At 48.6% G+C, this 25,330-nt stretch overlaps 1 long non-coding RNA gene across 1 annotated transcript; it reads left to right on the top strand.

Moving 5' to 3' along the window:
* The first annotated feature begins 366 nt into the window (after positions 1–366).
* LOC140411652 (uncharacterized) lies at positions 367–20,962 on the top strand. Its single transcript, XR_011940930.1, has 3 exons — positions 367–508; positions 2,247–2,273; positions 20,241–20,962. It is a non-coding gene; the product is annotated as an uncharacterized lncRNA (long non-coding RNA).
* The last annotated feature ends 4,368 nt before the right edge of the window (positions 20,963–25,330 follow it).

The raw sequence follows: 25,330 nt of genomic DNA, 5'->3' as shown, positions 1-25,330 counted from the left end.
CTGCTTTAAACGTTTCTTTCCGCATGCATTTGTCTTATGATCGGCCAACGACAGTGAGGTGCACTTGCCCTTAATCTCCTTTTTACACCACAGCTGCTAATTTGGCATTTTCTTTGGTACTGAATCGACAGCTGCTCCAATTTAAAAAGGCATTGTGTAAATTGTAAAAGGCTGTTCTCTGCTGCTGCTGTGTTGCCCTGCCCGTCTCCACAGTCAAATTTAAACTGGCTGAGAATTAAATGAGTTTAATCAGTTTGTGTAAGCAGTGGATTTGAATCTCTGCTTGTCTCTGTATGCTGCTGTATGACACAGTGCATGGATCAGACTGTAATGTGATACTGTGCAATATATACGCTGCCATAGGGAGGGTGTGCCCTGCTGAAAGACTGGACAGCTATCAAGTTACTCAGCCCCTTAGTTGGGCCACTGATAAAGAAGTCACATGCAATGTAATTTGAAAAGCATATTTATCTCACTGAAATGTACCTCTCAGGGCGACAGGCTGAAGGTAGGTCTCCATGTAACATGCATCCAGTTGACACAATCTTAGCAGGGGAAATGTTACCTTTTGTCTTGATCCTAGGATCGTACGCCCAAAAATATGCAGCTGGTGTGATTTTAGCTTTGGAAACATCACCAATCTCAGAGACTGAATCAAATTCCCATGCAGATGAATATTGGTTATTTGTTATCTGTGCTGTTTACAAGAATATGCAAAGCATAAACTGAGTTGAGCTGTGAAATAGGATAAGGGCAGCACGGTAGCATAGTGGTTAGCACTTTTGCTTCACAGCTCCAGGGTCCCAGGTTCGATTCCCGGCTTGGGTCACTGGCTGTGTGGAGTCTGCACGTTCTCCCCGTGTCTGCGTGGGTTTCCTCTGGGTGCTCCGGTTTCCTCCCACAAGTCCCGAAAGACGTGCTGTTAGGTGAATTGCACATTCTGAATTCTCCCTCTGTGTACCCGAACAGGGGTCGAAATGTGGCAAATAGGGGCTTTTCACAGGAACTTCATTGCAGTGTTAATGTGAGCCTACTTGTGACAATAAAGATTATTATTATAAGGAAAATATTGATTACTTTCAGAAGTCAAGTAATTCTTAAAACAAGTGGAGAGTGGGGTTCCCCCGTACCCAAGAAGCGTTTTACATTCACCCTTCCCCAATTCAGGTTTTGCACAACTGCATAATCAGAGGAGAAAATACAAATTGATTTTAACAGTTCTGCTTGAGCACCCTTGGTTAGGCCAACAAAAAGCATTAAACGAGAGATCAGTATTGACTACTGTGGCTGCAGCACAGCTGTAAAGGATGATGGCAGTAAAGATTATCTTTTCACTGCAGTTGCGCAATCATGTTTTGAAAAACCTGACGCTAATTTTTCTTTTGGAAGCAATCAAGCCGTCCAAATTCAGCCCCATATCTTGAACAGGTAACCTGCCCATATTAAAAATGGTTATTAGGTAAAACTCGCTCTGCATGAGCCAGGCTGAACATCTGTGCTTATTAGCCTGAACACAAAAGGGAAGGCCTCCCTTGGAAACATGAGCAGTGAATGAGTGAAAGAGGCTTCACAGCACAATAATGCCGGCTGATTTAAAGCCTTTTCCACAGCCTGTAATTAGCATTTGAAAAAAAAAAATCAATCTGTTTGAGAAAAAGGATTTTTAAATTAAGAGAGAAGTACATTAATCTGAATCTTCTGCATCAAATAGCAAGTATATTTAGATGCAATTTAAAGGGTCTGGTTACCAGCGTAATTTAGCACTTTCTGATTGCTACCAGTATTTCTGCATGAATTACATGTATATATGCAACATTTCGTACATTTATGGTGGAAAGATTGTTTTGTCAATTTGACACAGCTGTTTTTTTCAGCTGTGGAATATTAATTGAGGATACATATAGACAGATGGTTTTCAAGCCTGGTATTGAAATACGGAAAAAGAGCTGCATATATAAATACATGGATTAAATAATTAAAATGTGTACCTTTTATCTTCAAGACGGTGTGAGACGGATGAAAATTGAATGTGCTCTGACACTAAATAAAATTGTTGCCTGTGCAAGAATTTATTTTCTACGAGTAATTTTGGTGGCACAAGTAGAGATAGAAAATGAAAGTGAAAAGGCGGCTGGTTTGTCAGCATCTGTGAAAAGAAAGATAAGTTATCATTTGAAGGTGTCGATCAGAACTCAATTTATCCATTGCTTCTGTGTTCTTCCAACATTTTCTGTTTTTTATTTCAGGTTTCAAACATTTGTACTCAACTTCAGGTAACATTTTATTTCAATGCTTTTTTGTTGTTGCTCGACCCACGAATATTTTCACAACTTAAAAGCAAATCTCTGATGAAAGGAAGGATAGTGGTTGCCTTGCTAGAAATGTATCTGGCACATATCAGTGACAACATCACTTCATGTATGCATTAAAATGTCAGAATTCCCTTCCTATTCATTTCAGCGGGAAGCAGGGTTCAGTCAGGAGCAATATATTTGTGCTCAATATTTTATTCCCACTTGCTGTACATTTCCAAATACTTTATGAGATTGAAAAATTATTGTTCTACCATTTTAGACTGATAAAAGAAAAATGAAAGAAATTGCATTGATATTGTGCTTTTAATTCACAGTCTCAGCTCAATATGCGTTGTCGTGTTGGGTGTTCCGATGCACAAATGATCCAACACGGCTGTAGATGGTACAACTCTGTTTTATTGTCTCAAACAATAACAACTACTAACTGCTGGCTGAGGTTCGTGCTTCACCAGCTAAATTGTGGACCCAGCCCTATCACTATCTTGGTGAGGCACTCAGCACATGGTCTATGTCTGAGTGGCACGCTGTGAGCTTTGTGCTCTGAGCTATCTCCTGGTAGCATGAGCGGGAACTGTGGTGTTCCCTGTTTTATAGTGCGTGTGCTCTCACTGGTGATTGGCTGCGATGTTGTGTGTGTGTTGGTTGGTCCAACTACCTGTCCATCAGTGTGTGTGTGATTGCACCATGATATGCTGATGTGGATATCATGACATGCGTTATAGCCATTGGAGTAGGTTTAAAGTGAGGTCAATGTTGTAATGTAGGAGATGGCAACCAACCTGTACAAAGTGATCTCCCACAAACGGCAATGTGATAATGACCAGATAATCTGCTTCATCGTGATGCTAGCTGAGGGATACATGTTGGCCAGGACATCTCCATTACTCATCTTCTGGATAGTGCAACAGGATTTTTAATGTGCACCTGAAGGTCTTGGTTTAATATCTCATCCAGAAGATGACAGATCTAAGAGTACAGTAATCCTTCAGCACCGTACTAAGTCTAAATCTAGATTATGCGTTCAAGTCACTAGATGCCCATTGATTGTATATCCTTATCGTTTACAAGGGAGAAACTGATTTAAATGCATTATTTTCTTTCAAATTGAATAAATGTTTGATATTCATTAAAACCGTGCAATGTAAGGTAACATTTGACTTTATCCTGCATCAAACAACCTACAGTACTAACATGACAATTTATGTGGAAGGAATTATGTAAATAGTTGAGTGAGTTGTAAGGGAGACATACAGTCTTGGCTGTTTGATGCATAGAAAGCTTTCACAGCTGCCAACATAGCAAAGAAACCCAATTAATTGGTCATTCATCCCATTGATATTTATGGGTTCTTAATCCAGCTGGGTTGCACAACAGGAAGAACACGCTGTGAAGTATTTTGGGGCTTCCTGAGGGTGTCAATTATGACATGTTAAAAAAAGTTTTTTTCTGGATCTTTGAAACAAAGTAACAACTGTTATGCTGTGTACCAGGATACGTGTTATTCTGATTGTTTTCAATTAGCCGGGTGCAGTAGCCTAATAAAGATAAGGTTAAGTCGCCTTAGTCCCAGATGACCATAGACTGCTTTCCAATGAGCTGACTGGTGGTGATTTCACCTGAGGATCACCACACCTTTATAATAATCTTTATTGTCACGTGGGCTTACATAACACTGCAATGAAGTTACTGTGAAAAGCCCCTAGTTGTCACATTCTGGCGCCTTATCGGATACACAGAGGGAGAATTCAGAATGTCCAAATTACCTAACAGCACGTCTATCGGGACTTGAGGAAACCAGAGCACCCGGTGGAAACCCACGCAGACACGGGGAGAACGTGCAGACTCCACACAGACAGTGACCCAAGCCGGGAATTGAACCTGGGACCCTGGAGCTGTGAAGCAACAGTGCTACCCACTGTACTACCGTGCCCGGTGAGGGGCAAGGTTGAGAAGGCAGGGCCTTCATGAATAACCTAATGGAGGTCGCCTAACGGAGGGTACTGGACATACAATCCGTAATCCTAAATTCAAATCACTAGCTTTTGGAGCGCAGCCCCTTCTTCAGGTGAATGTGATTTGAAACAAACCTATTGGACTTTAACCTGGTGTTGTAAGACTTCTTACTGAACTTTATGATGGAAGGAAGGTCATTGATGAAGCAGTTGAAGATGATTGGACCTTGGATACTGTCCTGAGGAACACCTGCAGTGATGCGCTGGAGCTGAGATGATTGACCTCCAACCATCACAACCATCTGCCTTTGTGCCATGAATGACCCCAACCAGCAGAGGATCTTCCTCCAGATTCCCACTGAATCCAGTTTTGCAGGTGTTCCTCATTAACATACTTAGTGAAATGCTGCCTTGGTGTCAAGTTTTTTTTTAACCACTCTTTAAGTTTCACTAAAATACATTGAAGGCAAGGGAGTATTTGTACAGAATGTTACCCCGGAAGGTTACAGTGGATTTTACACATTTTGTGTGCTTGATGGGCTTTCTCGGCTGTTCAACAGCAACAGCTCTTCAGCTCATGGAACATGTTCAACAAAACTTTGGATGGAAGGTGGATTAGTGGGCAAGCAAGTGAAGAATATATAAATTGCAAGACTTGGCTTTTCTTTAACCAAAGTTTTCTTAAATTTCCTTCTCCAATGAGTGCGACAACATGGTGTGAGGCATACCTTGCACATGACAGTATGCAAATATAAATCTTAATTACATAGCACTCATTAACCATGGAATTCTCAGTCATTAAGAGCTATTGTTCTTACATCTGGCACTCTTTAATATCGGAGTTTAATTTCCTCAAATGCCACACAGTTTAACCAATTTGTGATGAGTTTCCTTGTGCTCCAGTTGAATACAATTGTTATGCTGTTTAAAGAAAGGATTTAAGTCAATGTTTTAAGCAATGCGCAGCCTAGAAAAATTAAACGGCAGAATTTTAAACTGATGAATTGTGGGAGTAATTGTTTATTCGACGAGTAATAACTGAACAAAAAGATCATTTTAAAATGCAGAATATTCACCACTTCTTTCAGCCGCACTTCCCCAGCCAGCTTTTGGGTGTAATAGTCAAAAACAGCCATTACAAGTGAAAATACAAACTTAAGCCCACATGAAGGAAATAGGGTACAACCCACTAAACTGACACTGTAGGCTGGGGGGAAAGTAAATTGTTAGTGTACAGTGTATTTTGGTTAAATATTGTCCACTAGCCTATTTACCTGTGTAGAAAACATGAAATATGCATGAAATGCATTTCTTCAAAAATATCATATACTAACCATTCTTTCACAGGATCATGGGTAATATTCATCTGCCATGTTGAAGAGTCAAGAGGATTTGCTCCAATAATGCAGCCATGGGTGTTCCCCATTGCATGCATCTACTACTTAGCGTGCTGTCACTTTTGATTGACAGTCTTGTGATTGGTGGTTGCCATGAGTTTTACCCATATATTTTATAACTTAGTGAGACCATGGGCGGGATTCTCCGGTCTCCGACGCCAAAATCGCATTCGACGATCGGCTGGAGAATCCCCATTGGCGGCGAAATCGGGGCTGGCACCGGTTTGGCATTGCCCCCCGCCCCAGAATGCCACACACAATATGGACGGCCTCAGGACGTGATCTGAGGCCCTCCCCCGATGCTCTGCCCCCAATGGGCTGAGTTCCCGATGGCGTGGGTCACTCATGCTATTCTTTTTCGGGAACTCGGCGTGGCGTCTGTGGACTGAGTCCGGCGTCGCCGCAGTCGGGGGGGAGCCAATCCGCGGGCAGGGGGAGCCTTCGCGGGGGCTGGGGGCACTGGTGGGGGATGGTCCGGGGGTGGCGAACCTGGCCAAAGGAGAGCGCCATGCAACATGTGGGCGGCGCCATATTGCACATCGTGGCCACTGCAGGCTGCCGCCGTGCACATGGGCGGCCAAGGACCTGGCAATTCTCCGGCCATATCCATAGGTAAAACCAGGGGCTTTACACTGCGTGCCTACTAGCCCCCCACCAGACGGAGGATTGGTGGAGGTTTTGCGCCGTTCTTTTGGGCGTAAAGCGGCACTGTTCCCACGCTGGTGTCGCATTTGGGCTCAAAATCAGAGAATCCAGCCCCATGTTTTAGTGCATAAGGTAACAATGTGGGGAGTCTAAACCAAATAAAAACAGGCAGATTTGGATTTATGGAGTGGGGGGGTGGGTGTTAACGACTTAAAAATGTGTTTCCTGATGCAAATCCACCTCTGAGCCACACATTTCCAGCTGTAACTCAGAAGGGAAGATGGGTGGATGACCATTCTGCTCCAAGGAAGTGGAACATTGCAGCTTTGAAAATGATAATGAGGCTGCTTTAACCTTGCTTGACCTGGATTCTGGTCAAGCAGCACTATCCAGATGAGGATTTGGTGGATCCAGGAACTGGGTGCCTTTGCATCAACCTCCTGATGTATAGTGTCATGATATTCAGATAAACATCATGGTGCAAACACACATACACAGTGATGGACAGATCAACGGACCAATCAACACACACGCAACATCACAGCCAATCACAAGCAAGGGCACACGCACTGTAAAACGGGGAACACCACAGTTCCCGCGCATTCCAGCAGGAGACAGCTCAGGGCACAGAGCGCACAGCGTGCCACTCAGGCATACACCATGTGCTAAGTGCCTCTCAAAGATAGTGTTAGGGCTGCGTCCACAGGTTAAAGGGTAATGAACGAACCACAGTTACAAGTTTACAGATGTTGTAATTGTTAGTAATAAAACAGAGTTGTACCATCTGCAACCGCGTTGGGTCGTCTGTGTAGCAGAGCACCCAACACGACATATAGCACGCCTGACCAAGGAAAGCCTGTGCGCGGTCAGCCACGGCTAATCTCTACCCCCCGCCCACCCCCCACCCTCCACTCCCCCATTCCTTCCCCACCCAGCCGGTGACATTCTCCACAAGAACATGATGTCATCCCTTCCCCCCCAAGCCTCTGACCCCTCACCCCCAAGTCCCCACCCTTACCAACCATCCCTCTGATTTGATGTAGATCAGTTTCTTTGAATGGACATTTGCCTTTGTCTCAAAGCTAGAGTGTGGCCGTGTGTGTTTTGTGTGTCACCTGGAGCTGGCAGGATCCCATGGCCGAGATAACGTTCCCATTGTAGTCGACCATCTTGCACCGGGATGGCTGGATTGGTGGTCTGACCTTCATGGCATAGAAGGCTGACCCTGCTATGAGGTTGGCGGAGGCGCCAGTGTCCAGGCGGAAAGTGATTGGCGATCGGTTGACCGTCATGGTGGCACTCCATTCATCGGCCGGATTGATGGTGTTGACCCGGTTCACATCAATGACCGCAACCCGGAAGGCGTCTTGGTCATCTGTGTCGTCGGTTTGGATGTCGTGATGTGGAGGCTGGATGGTCCGCACGTGTCTGCGAGGTTGTCGGAGATGTGGAAGATCCACAGGTTGAGCCGCTCGACAGTAGGCAGCGTAGTGGCCCATCTTGCCACAGCGTAGGCATTGTCGGGTTTTTGCAGGACATTGCCCTTTTAAATGTGCAGCTCCACAGTTGCCACACGTCATGACGTCATGGCGTTCGTTACACCACTGCGCATGCGCAGTTCGGTCTTGCGACGGGCGCGCCTGCGCAGCACGTCCCTCAGTGTTGCCGTAGGTTTTGCCGCGCACAACCGCGAGAGGCCTCAAAAAGCGCACGAAACGGCCGCCCTCGTCCGGGCCGCGGGCCGGGAGAAACTCGATTGCCTGGATGCGTTCGGCCTCGTGGGCGGCCAGGCTTGCCGATTCGATCACTTGGGACCCCCTCCATGCCGATTCGGTCGTCTGAAATTGGGCATAGCGGCTGGTCGCATTTTCATGCAGGACACAGGCTTCAACTGCAGATGCTAAGGTCAGGCCTTTAATTTTTAGAAGCTGCTGGCGTAGGCCACTGGAGGCAACGCCAAAAACGATCTGGATCCGGATCATGGACTCTGAGGTGGTGCCGTAACCGCAGGACTGCGCAAGTATGCGGAGGTGCGTCAGGGAGGACTGAAAGAGCTCATCCTTACCTTGTAGGCGCTGCTGAAAGATATACCTCTCAAAGCTTTCATTGACCTCAACGTTGAAGTGCTGGTCGAGCTTGAGGAGGACCGTGTCATATTTAGATTTGTTCTCGCCTTCCCCGAACACCAAGGAGTTGTATACATCGATAGCGTGCTGACCTGCGGTAGTGAGGAGCATGGCAATCTTTGTTTCGTCCGAGGCGCCATGTTTTTCTTTGGCTCGCACGAACAGTTCGAATCGCTGCTTGAAGAGCTTCCAATTGGTGCCCAGGTTCCCAGCGACTTGCAACGGCTTCGGTTTGTTGTGGGTGTCCATGGCTCAGGATGGCAGATTTGCCGGTAAGTATCGATTCACTCACTGGTACCATGTGGTGTTGGGAGCTCTGAGGTACAGACGAACCAACACGGTTGCGATTGGTACAACGCAGTTTTATTCCAACTAGTTATTTACACATCTGACTTGGTACTCAGCACGTGGTGACTGTGTGAGTGTCTTGTTAATGAGGTCCTGGCCTTGTCCTGTCTCCAGATGGACTGACCAGGAGGTGTCGTGTTTCTTGTCTTATACTGTGTCTGCTCTTGTCTGTGATTGGCTGTCGTGTTATGTGTGCTAATTGGTCTGTTGGTCTGTCTATCATGATGTGTGTGTTGTGATGTGTGTTTGAATATCATGATAATCCCTTCCCCCCCAAGTCTCTGACCCCTCACTCCCCAAGTCCCCACCCTTACCAACCATCCCTCTGATTTGATGTAGATCAGTTTCTTTGGATGGACATTTGCCTTTGTCTCAAAGCCTGTTGTGCATCATTGAAATCAATGAGTCAAAGACTATATTAAATGTGAAATCTTGGTTCAGGGACACATTTCATTTTATTCTGATACAAGTTTAGATCCCCTGACATAGAATATTTTCCTTTTACTGCTTTTGAAAACAAAAGTAAAATGCCACCACTTTGTACCGATTTGACACAACATGCTACACGAAAATACATAAAGGCTGAAAGGGCCAACAGTTCAAAAAGGTTGATGATTTCAGCACAAGAATAATTTAAATGTGATTAACTAAAATGAAAAAGCACAACAACATGCATGCAAACCCTATATTAGGCCTCAAAAACGTAAGATAATCACTCACTGAATTGAGCATCTTACGAATCGAGGGCTTGGCCTGCTTACCGAGTTAATCAAAGCACGCCCTAGGATCTGATTATACAGCCAATAAATGATCATTGAGTTGGCATTATTGAGCCACTAGACTACATGTTTATTCTAGTTTTTAATCACTGACAAAATTTTGCCTCAATGTCTTCACAAATTTACTTTTAATTTCTTCCAAAGAGGATTTTCGGGAGTGCGGATAATATTGTTTGGAGAGAGATGAGGAGCAGCTTACATTCTATAATCAGTCAATATTAAAGAAAATCACCATCAAAATTAAAGATTAATGAAGCTGAAATCAATTTTATCTCTATAAAAATATTACAGCACGCACACATTTTCTGTGTCACACTTCAGCATCACATGGGTATATTCAATTTTCTAACAGTTGTTTGCCTCAACTTGCATTTTCATTGTACAAATTATGGCTAAAGAGGTTAATTAAATATAATGATATTGGCAGAAAATGTTCTGTTGAGGAACCGCTAAAGATGCATGAAAACAGCGTGTTCTCCAAGACGGCCTTCAGGATGCGTGACAACGCAGAATCGCCGAGCAGAAACTTATAGCCAAGTTCCACACACACGAGTACGGCCTCAACCGGGACCTTGGATTCATGTTGCATTACATTTACCCCCTACCATCTGGCCAGGGCTTGCAAAATCCTACCAACTGTTTTGGTTTGAGACAATTCACACCTCTTTAACCTGCCCCATCTGGACCTGTAAAGACTTAATTACCTGCAAAGACTCACATTCAAAGTATTGTCTTGCATCTTTGACTTTGTCTATATATATGTTTCTGGAACGCACCTCTTCATTCACCTGAGGAAGGAGCAGTGCTCCAAAAGCAGTGATTTGAAACAAACCTATTGGACTTTAACCTGGTGTTGCAAGACATCTTACTGTGTCAATTACGACGAGACGAGAGTAGAGTGTAATCGAGGCTTTATTAAGCAGAGATGTGTTGCCTCCTGCAGCTGCTGCTGAAGTGGCTGCAGCTCGGTGAGCACACACATTTATACTCTGCCTACTGGGCGGAGCCAGCAGGCAGGGATCTACCCCGTACCTGTAGTACAGGAGCCTTACCGTATTACATCTTGTATGTGATACATACACAGTGGTGACTACCACATTCACCCCATGTTATAAAAGAGTCCAGCGGGGGTGGTGGAAAACTATTTACATGAATTTTAAGGTTAACATTTTGGGGAAAGTTCACAAATTTAGCCAGTCGGGCGCCTTGATCCTCCGTTGTGAGCGCCGCAATCCTGATGGCGATGCAGGCACCAGCTCGGTCGCCGGTGACTCCGGGAGCATGTAGACCTCATCTTCATTCCCGGGTGGGACCAAAGGGAGGACGGATCGTCCTGGAGCGGGGCTGTGGTGAGGTGCACTGGAGGGAGGAACGGTGGTGCCGGCGCAGGGTGGGGGGGGGGGGGTTTGGGGGGGGGGGGGGACAGATCCAGCTGGTGCCAGGTCCCTGGGGGAGACTGTGTCTTGGTGGCCGTCGGGGTACGCCACGTAGGCGTACTGCGGGTTTGCATGGAGTAGCTGTACCGTCTCGACCAATGGGTCCGCCTTGTGGAGCCGCACGTACTTGCGGAGGAGAACGGGTCCTGGAGCTGCCAGCCACGTTGGGAGCTAAACCCCGGAGGTGGGCTTCCTGGGGAAGGCAAGGAGACGTTCATGGGGGGTTGCATTAGTCGCCGTGCAAAGTAGCGATCGGATGGAGTGAAGGCCGTCAAGGAGGACCTCCTGCTAGCGGGTGACCGGGAGATTTTTGGACCGTATGGCCAGCTGGACGGCCTTCCAGACCGTCCCATTCTTCCGCTCCACCTGCACGTTTCCCCGGGGGTTGCAGCTGGTCGTCCTGCTCGAGGCGATGCCCTTGCTGAGCAGGTACTGATGCAACTCATCACTCATAAAGCAGGATCCCCGGTCGCTGTGGATGTAGGCGGGGAAACCGAACAGGGCGAAGATGGTGTTGAGTGCACTGATGACAGTGGCAGACGTCATATTGGTTCATGGGACGGCAAAGGGGAATCTGGAGTATTCGTCGACCACGTTAAGGAAGTACGTGTTTCGGTCGGAAAAGCGGAGGGGCCCTTTGAAATCCACGCTGAGGCGTTCAAAGGGGCGGGAGGCCTTCACTAGATGCGTGCGGTCTGGCCGGGAGAAGTGCGGTTTGCACTCCGCACAGACCTGGCAGTCTCTGGTATTAGCCCTGACCTCCTCAATGGAGTAGGGCAGATTGCGGGCCTTTATGAAGTGAATGAACCGGGTGACCCCTGGGTGACAGAGAGCGTTGTGTAGGGTCCGGAGTAGATCCACTTGTGCGCTGACACATGTACCTCGGGATAGGGCATCGGGGGGCTTGTTGAGCTTACCGGGGCGATACAAGATCTCGTAATTGTAGGTGGAGAGCTCGATCCTCCACTTCAAGATTTTATCATTTTTGATCTTGCCCCACTGTGTGTTATTGAACATGAAAGTAACCGACCGTTGGTCAGTGAGGAGAGTGAATCTCCTGCCGGCCAGGTAATGCCTCCAATGCCACACAGCTTCCACAATGGCTTGGGCCTCCTTCTCGACGGAGGAGTGCCGAATTTTGGAGGCATGGACGGTGCGTGAAAAGAATGCCACGGGCCTGCATGCCTGGTTGAGAGTGGCAGCCAGAGCGACATCTGATGCATCGCTCTTGACTTGGAAGGGGAGCGTCTCGTCGACTGCGTGCATCGCGGCCTTGGCGATGTCGGCCTTGATACGGTTGAAGGCCTGGTGAGCCTCAGCCGTCAGGGGGAAAACGGTGGAGTGATTGGGTGTGCAGGCCTTGTCCGCATAGTTAGGGACCCACTGGGCGTAGTATGAGAAGAACCCCAGGCATCGTTTGAGGACCTTGGGGCAGTGGGGGAGGGGGAGTTCCATGAGGGGGCGCATGCGATCGGAGTCGGGCCCTAGAACTCCATTTTGCACCACATAGTCGAGGATGGCTAGGCGGTTGGTGCTGAACATGCACTTCTCCTTGTTGTACGTTAGGTTGAGGAGATTGGCGGTGTGGAGGACTTTGGAAAGGTTAGCGTCGTGGTCCTGCTGGTCATGGCCGCAGATGGTGACGTTATCCAGGTACGGGAAGGTCCTGTCCGCAGTCCGTACCAGTCAAACATTCGGTCCATCTTCCGTTGGAAGACCGAGACCCCGTTAGTGATGCCAAAGGGAACCCTAAGGAAGTGGTAAAGGCGGCAGTCCGCTTCAAACGCGGTGTACCGGCGGTCCGCCTTGCGAATGGGGAGCTGGTGGTAGGCAGATTTCAGATCCATTGTCGAGAAGACCCGGTACTGTGCAATCTGATTAACCATATCAGATATGCGTGGGAGGGGGTACGCGTCGAGCTGCGTGTACCGACTGATGGTCTGACCATCCTGTTTTTCTCACCAGTTTTCACAACTACCACTTGGGCTCTCCAGGGGCTGTTGCTGGCCTCGGTAATGCCTTCCCGCAGCAGCCGCTGGACCTCGGACCTGATGAAGGTCCTGTCCTGGGCACTGTACCATCTGCTTCTGGTGGCGACGGGTTTGTAATCCGGGGTGAGGTTTGCAAACAGAGAAGGTAGGTCGACATTAAGGGTCGTGAGACCGCATACAGTAAGGGTTGGTAGGGGCCCGCCCAATTTCAGGGTTCGACTTTGGAGGTTGCACTGGAAGTCCAGGCCGTGTAGCAAGGCAGCGCAGAGGTTGGGGAGGATGTAGAGCCGGAAGTCGCTGAACTCTAGGTCCTGGATGGTGAGGCTGTGCAGTACCCCCGGATCTCCACGGAGTGGGAGCCCGAGGCCAGGGAGATTCTCTGGTTAATGGGGTGTACCGTGAGGGAGCAGCGCCTTACCGCATCGGGGTGGATGAAACTCTCTGTGCTCCCGGAGCCAAGAAGGTATGATGTCTTGTGCCCATCGACCTTTACCGTCGTCGACGCGGTTGCGAGGTTGTGCGGCCGGGACTGGTCGATCGTGATGGAGGTGAGCTGTAGCTGGTGTTGGAAGGCCCCGGGCTGGTCGGCAGGCGATGAGCGGCCCGATGAGGTGCCCGATGAGCAGGGGTCCTGAGGCAGGGAAGATGGCAGCACCCACAGGGCACACGACGTTAAAGATGGCGGCGCCCACGGGCCGCACGTAGGCTCAGGCGAGGAAGATGGCGGCACCCACGGGTTGCACGTGGGGGGTGCAGGAACAATGGGCCTGGTTCCAGCGGCGATCGAGCGGGCCTGGCACACAGCAGCGAAATGTCCTTTCTTCCCGCAGGCCTTGTAGAGTGCGCTCCGCGCCAGGCAACGCTACCGGGGTGCTTTGTCTGTCCGCAGAAGTAGCACTTGGGTCCCCCGGGGTTGGCTGGCTGTCGCGTGGCGCAGGCTTGGGGTTGGCTGGGGGCAGTCGCTGGTGGGGTCCACGATGGGGTGTTCGCTGGTGGGTTCCATGATGTCCAGGAGGGGGGCACCGTGCGGTCAGGGGCGTACGCTTGTACATTACCGGAGGCGACCGTTAGTGAGATTGCAAGTTTCTTGGTCACCTCGAGTTCGAAGGTAGCCCCTTCTAAGAGGCACTGGCGGATGTACGCCGACCGTATGCCTGTAACAAAAGCGTCCCTAATTATGAGGTCGGAATGTTCAATGGCCTGGCAATCGCAGTCCCTTGCCAGGGCGTGCAGGGCACGCCAGAAGTCCTCCACAGACTCACTGGGGAGTTGATGCCGTGTGGACAGGAGGTGCCTGGCATAGAGCTTGTTGGTCTGCTGAGTGTAGTTTTCTTTCAGTAGCGCCATGGCCTCAGCGTAGGTAGGTGCGTCCCGGATGAGGGGAAAGATATCGGAGCTCAGCCACGTATACATGATCTGGAGCTTCTGTGCCTCTGAGGGTGGTTCTGCCGCAGATCCGATGTAGGCTTCAAAGCAAGCTAGCCAATGTGCGAAGGCCGACTTGGCGTTGTCTGCTTGAGGGTGCAGCTGCAGGCGATCCGGCTTGATGCGGAGATCCATCGTTGTAAAATCTCTGCTTAATAAATTGATGCACTATCAATTACGACAAGACGAGAGTAGAGTGTAATCAAGGCTTTATTAAGCAGAGACGTGTAGCCTCCTGCAGCTGTTGCCGAAATGGCTGCAGCTCGGTGAGCACACACATTTATACTCCGCCTACTGGGCGGAGCCAGCAGGCAGGGATCTACCCACGTACCTGTAGTACAGGGGCCTTACCGTATTACATCTTGTATGTGATATATACAACAGTGGTGACTATCACACTGTGCTCACCCCAGTCCAACGCCAGCATCTCCACATCATCCTTAAATATACTGGAGACTCATAACAGGGCCAACCTGTTATGCATATAAGGGCGGCACTGTAGCACAGTGGTTAGAACAGTTGCTACACAGCTCCAGGTTCGATTCCCGGCTTGGGTCACTGTCTATGCAGAGTCTGCACGTTCTCCCCGTGTCTGTGTGGGTTTCTTCCGGGTGCTCCGGTTTCCTCTCACAGTCCAAAGATGTGCAGGTGAGGTGAATTGGCCATGTTAAATTGCCCTTAGTGTCCAAATAGGTTGGGTGGGGTTACTGAGTTACGGGATAGGGTGGAGGCGTGGGCTTAGGTAGGGTGCACTTTCCAAGGGCTGGTGCAGACTCGATGGGCCGAATGGCTTCCTTCTGCACTGTAACTTCTATAAATTCTATGAACCACAGCTGTAGCCTGTCTGTCCTACCAAATTCACCCAGGACAGAGCCCTGCTGCGGTTTCTCTCATGAAAGTAAATTTCATCCCCTTTGACAGTGAGCAGCCTCTAGCTTCACAGCTGAAGACTATTTCAACTGAGGGATTAGCCTTCTGTTTAGCACAGGGCTAAAGAGCTGGCTTTGAAAGCAGGCCAAGGCAAGCCAGCAGCATGGTTCAATACCCGTACCAGCCTCCCCGAACAGGCGGCGGAATGTGGCGACTAGGGGCTTTTCACAGTAACTTAATTTGAAGCCTACTTGTGACAATAAGCAATTTTCATTTCATTTCATTTTAGTTGTGATATCATTTGACGCTTCCTGAACTCTCAAGTGCCCCTCGATGGAACATGTTCCATGTCTGAGAGGATGATTTGTGGACTGGCTATCCTGCAACCTTTGATGCCTGAAGAGTGTGCCTGTACTCTAGGTGTGTCAGCACCATAGAGGCAGCTGCCATTAATCAAACAGGTCCAGAGGGCTATTGATGGCGCCCTGCAAGCATCAGGGAAAGCTCTGTATCCCCAAGAAGGGGTTACACTCGCTGAGAGTTCAGATACTGGGTGACCTCTACCTCAGAATCATGCACGTCTTTACATGCTATCCTGGGAATGTGCATGGCAGTTACATCCTGGGGCACTCAGAGATCCCCAGTGTCTTCGAGTTCTTCCACAGGATGATAATATGGCTTGTGAAGGGACAAGGGATACCCATTGGGGTCATGGCTGGGATACCGGTGGGAGGCCTGTGACTGAGGCAGAGACCCGATATGATGAAGCCCGCGCAGCCACCTGTTCTGTCATTGAGAGGTGCATCGGGCTGATCAAATGCGGTTCTGTGCCTGGACCGCTCCGACAGTGTTTTGCAATAGAGGGCCCTGAGGATCTCCCACTTTGTGGTGGTCTGCTGTGCCCTCCACAACCTGGCACAGCAGCGGGGTGACAGGCTGGATAAGAAGGAGGAGGGGTATGCAGCCTCGTCTGAGGAGGAGGACAATGAGGAGTTGGAAGACGAACCCAAGGAGGATCGGAGGATGAAGGACAGGCGGCGGCAGAGGTCCAATGTGCCAGGAGACCAGGGAGGGCCTCAGCATCTCCAGATTCACATGAGATGAGGCTATGCGTTGGTCAGCTCTGCCCGCAGCCCCCATCACATTGCCCTCTCCCCAACCACCCTGTTCCCCCCCTTCCCGACCACCCTGTTACCCCCTTGACCACTCTAAGGCCTATGTAACATCACTCCAAGGTGATGTGACACTGTCAGCGGGTCACTATTCAAGGCACTCGCTGTGAGGAAAGCTGTGGTGTTCCTCAGGTTCTGCTTAAGTCTGACTCCTATCTTTCTGCTGACAGAGTGCTCACACCCATCCTCATGACAAATGCTGCACATTGATCTTGGACCACTGTGTGGGGAGGGGTTAGATGGGGGACTAGGGGAGACAGGCGGAACAGGGGGTGGGGTCCGGGCAGACCTGTTGTGAAGATTAAAATGACAGAGGCTTTACATGTTTCAGGTGTGACATGTTTAACTGGTCAACATTTTAATGTAACAATTTTCCATTCCCCCTAGCTACGGATAATGACCGCACCAGTGCCCACTCAGTGTTCCTCACTCTTCTTAATCCACCGTGGTCTACCGGTGCATCTAGGTGTGAAATCAGGATGCACATCAGAGGTGAAAGGAGCCAGCTGCTTTGAGCACCTTGTAGACTTTGTTGCTCTTGCCGGTCGTCCTCTGGAGGGCCTGGAACCGGAGAGCCCTGGCCAATTTTCCTATGTCAGAAGCTACCCTGTTCTTCCCGCTGCTCTTGAGATGTTCCAGTTTCAGGAGGAGGGGAACTCATATGGACTGGAGACTGAATTAATCACCTTTATGGAAAGCCCTGGATCAGGTCCAGTGCTTCCTCCTCCCTGCCTGTGCCCGTGGGGCCCTGGGTTACTCCATGAGTTGGAGGGGTAGCTGAAGTGAGCACCAGAGCCCTCTGAGTCATCTAGGACTCCCAATCCTGGAGGCTCCCCACATGCCTGCATCATGATGTCTAAGCCCTCAGCGATGGTCTTCTGTGACTAGGCCAAGCTCTGGAGTACCTTTGCAATGTCCACCTGCACCTGGGACATGTCCCTCAGTGACTGGAACATGATGTCAAGGCTCTCAGCCATGATCGTCACAGACTGAGCCATGCCTTGAACACTACCACTCATGGCTTGGACGTCATGGTCCAGGCTTTCCACTGCAGCCCCCTTGCAGGGATGGCCTGGTGCTATGCAATGCCGACACCATCTCCTGAGCCTGAAGCCTTTGGGACTTCTCCAAGCAGCCTTGCATTAGCTGGAATGACATCTCCTCCTGAATCTCATGGCTCTGTCCTATCATCTGCATCAGCTCAGGGAGAACTTAGTCTAGAGGCTCAGCATCTTGTTGGGGCCCTGCTGAACCCTGGGATTTAGCAGAACTCTGACTGCTGTCTCCCTTGGATGTTCCCACCTCCACCTGATGTCACCCACCGAGGTGTGTGTCTCTACACTGGTGGAAGGTGGAAGTGCATTGCCGGTGTTCCCTTCGGAGCTCTCCTCCAAGGTGGTCTCTTGCATGAGTGGAGGGGAGGGTATGTCTCCCGATGTCGCGGTCTCAGCAGAAGGTGATCATGCAAGACAATGGACATAGGTTCAGTGAAAGGGATTGATAATTGCCTGGGACATCAGTAACTCACTTGAGACAAGTCATGTGGGTGGAGGGTCTGTGGATCCTCACTTCTCTGGCACAGGCCGACCTCGCTGTCGGTCACTGCTCTCTCTCCTCGGGCAACCTCGTGATCTCCAGGGCACTTTTCTCATCAGGGTGTCCTCAAAACTCTGGTATTCTGACCCCCCCTCCCACCATCTTCACCCTTTCCCTCTTACTATGGGCTATCTTCTCCTGCAGAGACAAAGAGAGAATATTGTGAGTTGTTCAATTGATGGGTCGGGGGTGCTATAGCAGGTGGCATTTGTGGATACCAAGCCAAGACATTGAGAGGTTGGGATGGTGAGTGCTAGGGGTTTCTGAGGAACAAGCTTGGAGGTCGAATGTTTGTAGGGTGCGAGGTGTGAGTAAGTCGGGAGTGGGATGAGGTTGGAAATTGAAGGGTGGCAGGTGGGACTAATACCATGAGGAGAGAGGTGGTAATTTAACCTTGCAGCTCGCAGGAGGTCATTCATCCTCTTCCCAAATTGGACAGCGTTCCTAGTGGTCATGCTGCCTGCACTCACTGCAGCTGCCACTGCCTCCCAGGTGGCATTTGCTGTTGGTTCTCCTGCTTCCTCGGGGGTACAGGTTGACCTCGGCACCACGACATCCAGAAGCTAGGTCAGCATCCAGAAACCGAGCAGCAGGTCTCCGCACTGCCATCTGCCTGGGGCTGTTTAGCACAGGGCTAAATGTTTAGGGGCTGTTTAGCACAGGGCTAAATCGCTGGCTTTGAAAGCAGACCAAAGCAGGCCTTCAGAACGGTTCAATTCCCGTAACAGCCTCCCTGAACAGGCGCTGGAATGTGGCGACTAGGGGCTTTTCACAGTAACTTCATTTGAAGCCTACTTGCGACAATAAGCGATTTTCATTTTTCATTTCATTTCATGACTGGAGTGAGTGCTGAGGGACCGTTTAAATGATGCTCCCCCTTGTTAGCTGTAAGCAGCTGAAGCTCGAGTCAGGTGAATCAGATGCCTGGGGACTCAGGCACAGCGAGTTTCTCGTCGGGCTCGTTATTTGCATTAAGTGTGGGTGAATACCGATCTTGATCGCAGAATTACAGCCGACGCCAAACACCCTGTGAATCTCGCCAAAAATGACACTTAGGGCATGACCTAACCAAAACAAAACTGAGTCCATTCTGGGTGGGAATCGAGAGGTCATTACCAGCACTTGTAGCGGTTACTTGTGACCTACTCGTGACTCCGTCCCCTGCCCTAATCCAGGACACCTCCTCCCACAACTCCCATCCCACCTTTACTCACATGTTGCCTGTGTCCCCCTGATTGAACAACGACCCTCAGGCCTGGAAATCTACCCCCCCACTAAGCCTGCCCCCACCCGAGGTTCTAAATCCTAGGGAAGGCCTGGCACTGGCCAATTAAAAGGCTCTAGGACCTTTCCCAATGGAGGGGATGAGGGTTTCTCGCCAATTCTCCAGCTGCAGGTGAGACCCTTGTCACTGACATTAAATTCTGCCCCCCTTTGTCCATTTTTACTTTATCCCCCGTCCACGCTGATTTTGAATGTTGATGTAGTTTCCATCTTAACCATTAACTTTGGAAGTGAACTCCACAGATGTGTAACTCTCTGTGTAAAAACATTTCTCCTGCTTTCTGGTTTAAATCAATGACATCTCGATATTTCACCCCAAACTATTGGAAATAATCTACGTACCCTATCCTAGCCTTTCACAAATTTAAACACTGCGATATTACCCCGTGATATGCATTGTTCAAATGAAAAAATATTCCAATTGATCAATATTTCTTTGTGTTTGAATTTCCTTATACCGAGGAACATCCTTGTGAAATATCTTTGGACCCTAAAGCATCAATATTTTTTCAGTGTGGAGCCCAATTCCATTTGATTTTATACGGCTTGTCATTACCTTTTGATTATTATATTCTATACTTCTTTGGACTGCCACTTATTGCCAGACGATTGAAAATTATTCCCTCTGAAAAGACAATTTGCCAGAAAAACTGCTGCAGCAAAAATTGTTTTGACTCAACTTAAAACGTAATACTTGACATTTTAGGAAGAGGGATCATAGATGGCCAGATTGATGCGGAAGTTTCAGAGTGTGAATATATAATAATGCTGACATAGTGGAACTGAGGCTAAGATTGAAAGATTCAGCAGCTTAAACCCGCTGATTAAGAGCATCACAATTCATAACATGCATGCAAATGCCATCAACCTTGCACTGATTATGCGGCATATTTTATTTTCACAGAGCTCCTTGGAGGAGGAAGCCAATTCCTTGGGCCTACAGTCGACCGCACAGCTGTCTACATTACCTACTCAACTTTAAGCACCAGCTCAAAGATACCTCTTTTGGATGGTTTTGTCGATTATTGGTAGCTTCACAAGGCACACAACAGTCTAGGCATGGAGGAAGCAATACTGGCGATTGATGAAATACAGCATACTGAGGCGAACTATATGTTGCTTCGGCTTGTTGAAGCTTTTCAACGGACTTGACTTGCGATTTTAATGTTTATGCAAAAGGGAAAGGAGAACAAAATGAGTTATCATACCTTCTTTTCACCTTTACAAATAGGATTCAAATCCAGCTGAGATGAAAACGTGATGATAGGAAAAGAGAAGTGAGAAAAGATTATCAAGCTCATCAATTCCATCATATCCCTAGATAGTGCCACCTCTTCATCAACCTTATAAAATGTGAATAAAATAAAATAGGAGAAAAAATAAACAGAGGAAAAAAGCCAGCATGCTGAATTGTAAAATGTTCCCTGACATAAGTTGAATGCATGTTCTTATTTTTCTACTTGACTGATGCAGCAGAAGTTGCAAGAGCTCTATTTATTTTCCTATAGCTATCCAGCATTGCTTGTGAATCTTCAGGAAATGGTCAGTGGCTATCATCAAGGATTCTCACATTCTATTACTTTTAAAAGGTGCCCATGGGGCAGAATTGAATGCCCTCATGGTGAATGTGGCATTTAATTAGGTGTGTGGGGGGGGTGGGGGGGGGTGGGGGGGGGGGGGGGGGGGAGAGTGACGGGTGTGGTAGTGGGATCTGGGTACATAAAGGGTTAATGTGGGACTGAGTACAGTACTGCCCTCACAGTGATGTAAAAAGGGGCAACTGACCCAGAGCCAGGGTTAGTCTACAGATGGATAGAGCTGAGTAAAGTCCAGACTAGAGTCAGCTCCATACCTGTATTCTCCGTGAACTGGAGTGGTTCACGCCACTCCTTCGCGCCGGAGTTGCACGCCCCGCCGGTTCGCAGAGAATCCCGCCAAAGATTTTTGAGACACAGTGGGCGGGATTCTCCGATCACCCGCCGGGTCGGAGAATCGCCGGGGGGTGGCATGAATCCCACCCCCGCCGGCTGCTGAATTCTTCAGCGCCGGGGATTTGGCTGGGGCGGGAATTGCGCCGCGCTGGTCGGCGGCAGCTGGCAGCGGTCCCCCCCGGAGATTCTCCGCCCCGCGATGGGTCGCGTGGCCGTCCATTGTCGTATGTTACGACAGGTATTTGCTGGCGGGACTTAGATCTGCGGGGGTCCTCGGGGGGGGGGGGGGGGGCGCGGGGGGGATCTGGTCCAGGGGGATGCCTCCGTGGTGGCCTGGCCCGCGACCGGAGCCCACGTATCTGCTGGCGGGCCTGTGCCGTGGGGGCACTCTATTCCTCTGCGCCGGCTGGTGTACCGTTCCGCGATGGCCAGCGCAGAGATGAACCTGCCCTGCGCATGCGCTGGGATGACGCCAGTACATGCTGCCGCTCCCACACATCCGCCAACTCACGCCGGCCGGCGGAGGCCCTTCGGCGCAGGCTGGCGTGGCGCCAAGCCCCTTCCGCGCCGGTCGACGCGCGCAAACCACTCCGCCGCCGGCCTAGCCCCTGAAGGTGCGACGCCGAAGTGGTTCATGCCACTCCTTCCCGCCGGAGTTGCCCGCCCCGCCGGTTTCCGAAGAATCCCGCCCATATTTGCTGCAGGTCTAGATAAAAATTCAGAGGCAGAACAAATTAGGACACTTCAACAATTGATAGGACCAATAATAGATGACATTACTGCACAACAAGCTATTGCTGAATCAGCTGCCAAAATTTGAAGCTGTTTTGAAATCCTTTGACTTCTATTTCCAATTGAGGTCCAAAAAAATACTGGAGCGAGCTAAATTTAATAAGAGAGTTCAGCTCCCTGGGAAACCTTTAGATTCGATAATTAATAATCTCCATAGGATGTTTATGCCTGAGCTGTTTCCTCATTCAAAGCCACTCAATACCTGATCAAGTACAGTAAAGGTCCAGGCTAGGAGCTGTTTCCATGCTTGCTTCTACACACGGCTCTGTCCAACACTACACTGACCCCCAGATGCAGGTCATGTGTTCTATTACATACTTGCATGCATGGCACTCTACTCAGTCCCACGTTAACCCTTTATGTGCCAGACCCTTATACAACACCCACTAATCATTTCCCGCAACCCCCATCCCAACGTCACCAACTCACCACCACCTTCTCCATGGCAACTAGGGATGGGCAGTAAATGCTGGGTGAATTTTTTAATAATTCACTGTGGCTGGCGTCCCTTGGTGATCCAAGAGCTCTGGTGGGCACATTACCAGCAGCAGGCACAGCACCCTCACTGGTGCTGCCTGCAATGCTGTTGGCCTTAGAATATCTGGCATTTCTCGAGGGGAGGTCGTGATTTCGCGCCCGGGGTCCTTGATCCCGCAGAAGGCCTGCCCACTTAATTAACTTGACAGGCCTTCCCCAAAGTCATCAACATGGGCTCGATGGTTTTCCAGCGGGCAGTCAAGACCCCGTCACCTGCATTAAATACTGCCCCCATGTGTGAAAAAGATATGCGTCAGGTCATCTTACCCCATGTGTATAACTTTTTACTTTTGCACTTTAAATTACATATCATTATCCCAAGTTCCCATTTGTTTAATACATTTAAATCACCGTTCTTCAGTAATCTATTGCCAAACATAGCATGCATTTTCATACTCTCCTTTTGCATTTGAATATCCTCAAGATCACAATTGTCGCTCTAAATTATATAGACATGGCTTTGGCCCTTTGTGCTTGATTCAACACTTCTACGCATTTAATGTTATCTGGTTATATCTTTTCAATCAATTGTCTCTTTTATTTCTTCCATAATGCAAAACCTATAAATACCTTTTTGCGATATTGGTGGATGAATATTTTTAGCACCTTTTAACAGAAACATTAGCCTATCACCCAATATAAAAGGGTTAATGGACAGAGTAATGTAACTGATTGTGTTAAGCTTTTGCTAATGTCACCAGGCTCCAATCTCTTATTCCAGGTATCTTTTAAAGTTATTTTGGTTGTCACTTCTTTGCACACATCTCCTTCTTTAGGAGGGAATCGTATAGTTTGAATAGACTCTTATTCACCTAATCCTCATCAGTATAGTAAAAGTGTAGACCACTAGCTTGTCCAGAATGTGGTGTAGAATTTAAATTAAGTCAGGGATTTTACCTTTGCTTTAATCAAATATTAATTGAGACACATTTGGAATCTACTCAACTCACTCTGCTTACAAAGTTGCTGATTAATTAATAAATCCAGATGAAATATTTTCAGTGAAAACAAGATGTCAGGCAAAAGTTTGTAAATGATATTCCAGCATGGTACTGAGCAGCTGCTGCTTTGATGGAGGTACTGTGGCATTCGACTAAGTTCTGGCAGTCCAGATAGGAGTTTAAAATCTCATGATACTACTTGAAAAGAGTTAGCGCAAACAGACAAACTTGCCCTTCATTTCTTGGCTGATTGTAGGATCTGGAGAAATGCAAAATAGTTGGCATGCAAACAAGTTTCTGTACTTCAAATGAATTTAACATGCGTGAGCACTTTTGAGACATTTCACAGGGATATGATAAGTCGTTATATACGTTTCGTTAGTAAAATTTGTCAAGGATGGACATGTTACTTGAGGAAATTGCAAGTATAAAAATAAACACCATTCTCAAGAGCTTTAAGATTGTATTTCAGTCAATTAGACATGTACTGTCAGGAGTTGCACTGACCACAGAGCTCAAAACCCCCAGGCTCCTCTTACTTGTTTCTGGGTGCTTGAGCAGTACTGAGTATTAAGTGAAAGGATATCTGCTTAAAGTTGTGGAGCAACAGGAAGGCCTGGGGTCTTAGTAGAAACCATTTTAGATTTGCAAATAGTGCTGGGGCCATTGGGAAAGCAAAAGGGATTTCAGATTGTATTACGTGAACAGTAAAACCAGGAAAACCGGTAAAACTTGGGTTGCACGGGACCAAGTATAGTTGTGCTCAGAGTACTGACTGATTTTGGCCCATACACATGGAGGATGAATGTAAGTTTCTTGGGAAGAATATGTTCAGCCAGAGACATTCAAAATTAGAACTTTACGTGCTGTTAAACAAGGATACGTCTTTATTGGGCTGGATTCTCCACTGCCTGACGCAAGCAGCGAGAATTGCGATTGGGCGGAAAATGTTGTGTGGAGCACAAATCAGAATTGACACCCGTGCCGTTTCTGAAGCGATGTTCCGGTCCCCTGCTGGCAGCAACAATGAGGACTGTGCCCTGCGCCGGCGGCCCCACGTAATCCATCATTTGCATGGATTTGACTGCGATTAACGGATTGTACACCGGTTGCTCCACTCCTCCGTGATGCTCCACCCCTCTCAAACAGGAGTCACTTGGGTGTGATTTGGTGCAAGTATTTACCAGCGGGGCACTGGCGCCATGGTTGTTGAGTTGGAGCAAGAAGGAAAGAAAACTCTCAAAAATTTCGGCCTTGCTGGGGGTATCTGCCTCGGCCACAGGGAGTAACGGGGAATGGCGTGGTGGCAGATCCGTGCACCCGGGGTGTCTCCCCGTCAGGATCAGGGTGGCCTGGCTTAGGCCACTATTGTTGCATTATTTTATTCAAACCCAGCCCTTTGCTCCAACTTACAGGCTCGGGGTTGTTCACATGCTGACTGCTCACTGTATCCCATATATGCTCAGAGAGACTATGGTCATGTGGGGACCCACCAGCCCGCCCATCAGGAAATGCTCAGACCCCAGATATATGACCAATGGGATGGGCACGACTGCATGGGCTTTCTCCAGGTGCTCCAGTTTCCTCCAACAGTCCAAAGATGTGCAGGTTCAGTGGGATTATGGGATTGCAGGGATAGGGTGGGGAGTGAGCCTAGGTTGGGTGCTCTTTCGGAGGGTCGGTCCGGACAGGATGGGCCGAATGGCCTCCTTTCACATTGTATGAATCTTATTCTAGATGTTAACACAGATAGCACATCAGATAGCAACCTGCTCTGTATCTCGCCCTCTGCC

The sequence above is a fragment of the Scyliorhinus torazame genome, chromosome 4 (assembly GCF_047496885.1).
Source record: "Scyliorhinus torazame isolate Kashiwa2021f chromosome 4, sScyTor2.1, whole genome shotgun sequence".
Taxonomy (NCBI): Eukaryota; Metazoa; Chordata; class Chondrichthyes; order Carcharhiniformes; family Scyliorhinidae; genus Scyliorhinus; species Scyliorhinus torazame.
This window is presented reverse-complemented; position numbering and strand designations above follow the sequence as displayed.